Source organism: Sminthopsis crassicaudata, chromosome X, assembly GCF_048593235.1.
Source record: "Sminthopsis crassicaudata isolate SCR6 chromosome X, ASM4859323v1, whole genome shotgun sequence".
NCBI classification, from domain to species: Eukaryota; Metazoa; Chordata; class Mammalia; order Dasyuromorphia; family Dasyuridae; genus Sminthopsis; species Sminthopsis crassicaudata.
The window spans coordinates 75,466,715-75,473,084 of record NC_133623.1 but is presented as its reverse complement, the minus strand read 5'-3'; the positions used below and the strand labels follow the sequence as shown (position 1 = coordinate 75,473,084).

The following is a 6,370-nucleotide window of genomic DNA, read 5'->3' as shown; positions in this document are numbered from 1 at the left end:
AATGAAATGTAATATAAATAGCAATCTTTATCAAAGATGAAAGGCATGGGATTACGTTAATTTTGATGTGGTAGATTTAATGTCTGTGAGTGTTTGTTTTATTTGGGGGGAGGTAGCCAAAAAATAGACAGTACTTTTATAATATGCCTTTGCATTGCATTGAAATGTTAGATTATTTTAGAGCATAATATAAATGTAATTAGAATAGGAGATTGACCTCCTAAATCTAAAATGGTCATGTTTCATAAATTCTTTCAAACTGGCCAATATTTTAGTCCAGATTAAATATGAACATAAATCCTAGAATTATTGCTATGTTCCATTCTAAAGGTCTTCTTCCAGACCATATGATTTATTTTCTCAGGACTCTCCCATGTTTGAAGTTGAAAGATATGATAAGAAGGCATGCTTTACCTTTTATGTTCTAGGAGCTCTTCTCACTCTGATTTAACTTCTTCCAAGGGCTCTTACTTTTCTCCTCTTCCCCATGCCCTTCTCAGGTCTCTCATTACATGTATAAAAATTCTACTGTTTTGATAAATTTCATTCTCAGTCTCTGAACATCAACCAGTTTTTTTTAACTACCAAGTTTAAGTGACTTACCCAAGGTGACACAGTAAATAACTGTCTGGAGCCACATTTGAATTCAGGTCGCTACTGATTCTAGGAATGCTGCTCTATCCACTGCTCCAACTAGTTGACCCATATCGCCCCTTTTCTCTGTTTTAGTATCTCTCAATAATGACATTCCAAATTTTACAGCCTAAAACCTTTCAGATTCCAAATTAGAAATGTCCATCAGTGTCAGATGTTTTAGGTTTTAAGTGCCTTATCTGATAGTCCCTGATAGTCATTCTTTATTAAAAAAAATTTGAACTGAATAAAAAAAAAATCTACCTTAAATATTTTTCATTTGTCTTAAACCAAGAGGAATTAGATTACATTGCAGGATGATAATTTTAATGAACAAAAATTTCCTTTGTACAAAAACGAGTTAAGTTTAATCAAGTACTTAAAAAATTTAAACCCATACAGAATCTTTTAACATTGTCTTCCTCAGCCTAATTCAATATGTTAAGGGAATTTTAGCAATCTACATGCAAAACAACTAATAACCATAGTCACAGACACAATAATTTTTTGAAGTAGAACAAACACATGTGGAAAGGGTGTGAATACAAATAGGATCATATAATTCTAGACTTTAGAATGAAAAAGGACTTTGTAGATCACCTTTTTCAAACTCTTTATTTTACAGAGGAGGAAGAAGAGGCCCAAAAGGATTAAATTTCCCAGGATCACAGAGTGACTTAATGCAGAGGATAAGGATAAGAACCCCAGTTTTGACTCCTAGTCTGGGGTTCCTTCTACTCACATGGGAAAGACTTCCTTAAAAAGTTCCCAGTCAAGAAAACTACATAAACAAAATGCTAAGAATGAGGACACAGGATAGAAAATGGAAAAAGCTCTACACATTAAAAGAAAGGACTGAAAATTTCAATGTGAATAATTAACCTAAATCCTGCCAACTTTATTGTGTAATAGTGCCCTCTGCATAATCCCTTCCTCTGAAAAAGAAAGAGAATAAGATAACAGCAAGCATCTATATTGCATTTTTCTTATTGCTGACCCTACAAGTAAGTTACTTTTGGCAGCTGTTCCTCCTCCAAGCAATGAAGGATCACCAGGGGGTGTCAAGAGAGTAATGGCAGAATATAGAGTGCATTGGAGAAAAAAAAAAACCAAAAACATTTTCCTCAACATTATGGTTTCCAGGAACAAGTTCACTGCAGTGAAAGCAGAGACTGCAGGTATATCATGGGGGAGTTGGTTGATGAGTAGTCTATAGATTATATTCACTCTTACATATTAGACAAAATTACACGTCTCCAGATTATCATACAATTAAACAAAACACAATTCCCATCATCATCATGCCCTTACATAAAATTTAAATGATGCCACAAGTTTCTATCTATATTCAACAACATAGTCCAGAAATTGTAACTAGGAAATAGTTGTAGAATTTCATGCAAGACAGGAGTTTGTGTGTGGCAAGAGGGTTGGGACAGGGAATGGAGGGCTGGGCATACATCTCCACAGTGTAGCATCACTCCACCTCCAACTGTCCATCAGTCAGGCTTTTGCAGACCTCCAATTCTCTGTCCCATATCCCTCTGCAAGAGAGGGAGTGTCCAAGGGGAGAAGGAAGCCACAGCTACCCAGCACAGGATGTTCCCCTTCTATTCCAGGATGATACAATAGTTATCATTGGTTTCAGCTTTCCTTGTATTGAGAAGAAAACAAGTTTCTTCCTCAAAGTTGCGGATCATCTGATCAGTGACAAGCACATGGATTCCTTTTGGCCCCAGTCTGTAAATTTGAGTGATCTGACAAGGAGAAAAACTGAGAAGCTGAGCAATTTTCTCTATCAGCTCAACAGTTGTCAGTTCTTCCAGATAGACGGCACGGTACACAAACAAAGTATCATTTGACTCTCCATTCTCATTTTTCTGCTGCTGTTGCTCACTCAATTGCAAGGATTTGTGACAAAGGTAAATTGTCAGTCTGGGCCTCACCATGCGCCCTTTTATAGTATTGAAGAGGCGGATTCCATCAGCAGGGCCACAAATTTGGATAAAATCATGTCTGGTTAACTTCCACAAATCTGCACCAGAGAAATTTCTGAAAAGCCGAGAGAAGGCAGAAAATCGGTTGCGCTGTAGCCACTGTTGAGTTTCTTGGGAGTTAGTGGTTGGCAGAAGTTTATCTGCAACAGGAAGAGATGGTCCTGGCTGGTGGTTTGGTGAACCATTCTCTTCTCCAGTGGAAAAACTGGAATGGTTAAAGCCAACTAATGGGGAATTGGTGACATAAGGGATCTCAGTCCATGGAGAACACTCTGTGAATAGAGTTGTCTCATAGGAAGGTTGGTAATCTTCCTTTTCATGAGGGCTTTTCTTCTCCATTTTCTCCCTGTCTATTTTTTGCTTCTTGTCTGCTCCTTTGGGCTTGAAAACTTTGATCTGACAGCTGGCTGAATGCAAGTGTTCAGTGTACTCTCCATTCTCATTCTCCTTGAAAGTGTCAATTTGGAGTCGGAATGGCACATCCTTTTCTCCCCCAGGTTGCTTCACAGGGAATTCTGTACTGTGGCAGTGTACCTGAATAAACACGGATGTGCTCTTTGCAGCAGGGTCCCACAGGAACTCCACAGTATTCAGCTGGGTTGGGTTTGCCCGAGGGTCAATGATACCTACGGACAGTGCCAGGTCTATATCCAGCATTCTGTCCCCTGGCCTGTTCCATCTCCAGTCCTCAAACTGCTGCTGCTGCTCCGCTTGCTGCAGTCTCCTGTCATGGAGCAGCAACCGAAACATGCTCTTCACGGAGCTGCCACTGATTTGTGCGAGTTCCCCCACTTTCCTATTGTCCAGCATTCGGATTTCATAGGACTGGTCCTGATTGAGATAGGTGAGCGTTTCGTCGTGCAGCCTGACCGCAGGGGAGGTAGCAGCACAAAGCACGTACTGGAAGGGCAGGATTTTATTCGCATCATCAGGTGGCAGCCCCGACTCTTCTTGTTTAAACACGGGCAATGCAAGGACATCACCCATGCTGAAGGGCCCCGCTGCCGGCTGCTGGCCGATCCCGGACAGGGCGGCCTCAAAATCCCGCACCAGCCCGGACTCGATCTCCTGGTCCGCCTGCGACAGGCTCGGGCTCCCGGCCATCCCGCCTCCTTCCAAAGGGCCCCCTGCAGATACCTGCTTTACTTGCGCGAGGAAGAGGCTTCCCGAGCTCTGATGGGCACGGCGGGATGCTGCACGGGGGAGGAGGAGGATGCAGGTCCGCTGAACCGGGAACGGTGGGACCCGGCCGCGACTAAGGGGCAGTCTGCACACGAACCCCACACTCGGCCTTATGCTCTGGGCTGCCCTGCTCTCACTCTGAGCCCTGCTGTCTGGCTTCTGGCTCCAGAGAAGAGGGGAAGCTCCTGGGGGCTCCCGTAGCGCAGACGCACTGATGCCGGAAGTCCCCGCCCCTCCCGCCCACCCCAGGCTGCAGCCAGTCCCCAGCCCTGCCCCCAGACTAGCTCGAGCTGCTGATTTCCCGGCTCCTCACTCACCTCACCTCACCCGTCCCCACAAGGGTCCTCTCTCCTATTCTCCCTGGTTCCTCCAGAAGTGACAATATCCCTTCTCTAATGACATCCCTTAGAGAATCATCCTCTTTAGCCTCTCACTATTTCCCATTCTCTCAGAATTGTCCTAGTTTGGTTTGATTTTTTTTTTTTTAAGATCCCTGATGCCAATAGGCATTTTATATCAATCAAGAAATGATGTACTAAAAAAATGGCCCTTCTAACTCATCCAACTCAGCATTCTAGACTGCATATTTCCACCAAGTCCCGATATTCCAGGTCCCAAGTCAAATCTCTGTTTGGGAATGCTGGTTTCACAATCCAGTCCTTATTGTTCCATTCTGAGGTGGCACTTATTGCCAGGCTGGTGAATTTAGTTATCTAAGGAATTTCTAAAACATATATGAGATTCCTATGTCTAAAGAAACACTCTCCTAAGATCTGGTTATTTGTTTCTTTTTGGTTTTCCTCAAGTTTATTTTCTTATTTTAACAACCCATGTAACCACAAGAAGTCTTAACCTATTTGGGTGGTATTTAGAAACAAACATTATCTACCCTTATCAGTCCTTATTATATAAAACCAGGTTGTAAATGCGCCCAAGTACTAAATAGTCATTATCACAAATACTGCTACCAGTAAGCATCTTAACAACGAAGCAATTGCAGAAGAAGCCACTGTTTTTGTTTTTGTTTTCTCTACAAGATATTTGGAGTCTAAGTTTTGGTGGTGTCCAGTAAAGTCATAGTATTTTCACTAACTCTGAAGTCTCTGTGGCTAAGGATGGCAGATGTGCTTTTTCCTTCTTGGTGTCTGGAACATATCCTAAAAATTGAATTCTAATTTAAGTTTGACTTCCTAAGAACAATCTACTTTCTTGTTTTTTAAATGACCTACAGCAGGTCAATATTTGAGCCAACTAAGAATTTATCTGAGAATTTATCTTTGTCCTTTATGGCATTTTCCATTTTAAGTTTCATTTATAGCCAATTATTTATGGTCTCAGACAATAACTCTAAAACATAGTGATTTTCAAGAGTTACAAAATCTGCTCTTTGGACTCTCAGAGCACTGGATCCTCTGTCATCTTCTCTCCCAAGTGCTCTGCTGCTTCCTACGATTCCCTTGGCCATGGCTGTACCAGGATATTTGCTAAAATCCTGTTCCTGACAACGTCTGCTCCCTGAACATCTTCCACTCTCCCTCTTCTAGTCTATCTCTACATTGACATTAAGGATTCTACAATCTAATCAAACTCAGGATTACATCAAGTCCACAATGTCTTGAAGTCCAGGTACTCTGTACCCATATCCTGGATTCACTTTCCTCTCACCCCTAGCTTAGAGAAAATGAATCTCTGCTTAAAACTACTTCCAGCATTCCCATGTGAAAATTCCCTGGAACACTAAGTCTTTATCAAAAACAACATTTTTGGTTCTACAGCAATGTAGTGCCAAGTTGGATCACTGCTTTTTAAATAGTTGCTTAATGGGATTATTCTCACAATGTACATGAAATGTAACAATATGATGGTTTCAAAATAGAAGTTTTCCCTTCAATAAATTCTTTAAAATTAACATATTTTCTTTTTTTTAAGCAATTTTTATTAACAGTAACAGAGTAGTTTTTATTAAAGAAAGAAATGTGTGGAACTGAAGTCATTTGGGTGTGAAGGTGATACGCGGTTTTTGTTTTGTTTTATTTTGTTTTTTACCTTGCCAAAAAAACCTGACAGTAATCTTGTATTATGGTTGGAAATGGAAATCTTTTTTGTTGCTGTTTTTGTTTGTTTTACCTTTTTATATATCATTAATAATCAATAAAATTGTATTAGAATAAGTGAATATTCTTCTTTGAAAAACATTTATCCTGTTTTTTAAAAAAATAGTTTAAAATTGCTAATATTTGGATCCACAGAGTATATACATGAAAATAAACCCCTGTCGTCCCAGCTAAGTGGCACGGTGGTTAGAGGACCAGCTCTGAAGTCAGGAGGAACTGAGTTCAAATCTGATCTCAGATATTTAACACTTCCTAGCTGTGTGACCCTGGGCAAGTCCCAATTGCCTCAGCAAAAAAAGAAAGAAAGAAAGAAAGAAAGAAAGAAAGAAAGAAAGAAAGAAAGAAAGAAAGAAAGAAAGAAAGAAAGAAAGAAAGAAAGAAAGAAAGAAAGAAAGAAAGAAGGAAGGAAGGAAGGAAGGAAGGAAGGAAGGAAGGAAGGAAGGA

The 6,370-nt window shown here is 40.5% G+C and overlaps 1 pseudogene; it reads right to left on the bottom strand.

Annotated features, from left to right (window-relative positions):
* Window positions 1-446: 446 nt before the first annotated feature.
* On the bottom strand, window positions 447-3,996 carry LOC141548463 (alpha-globin transcription factor CP2 pseudogene; annotated as a pseudogene).
* Between the last annotated feature and the right edge of the window lie 2,374 nt (window positions 3,997-6,370).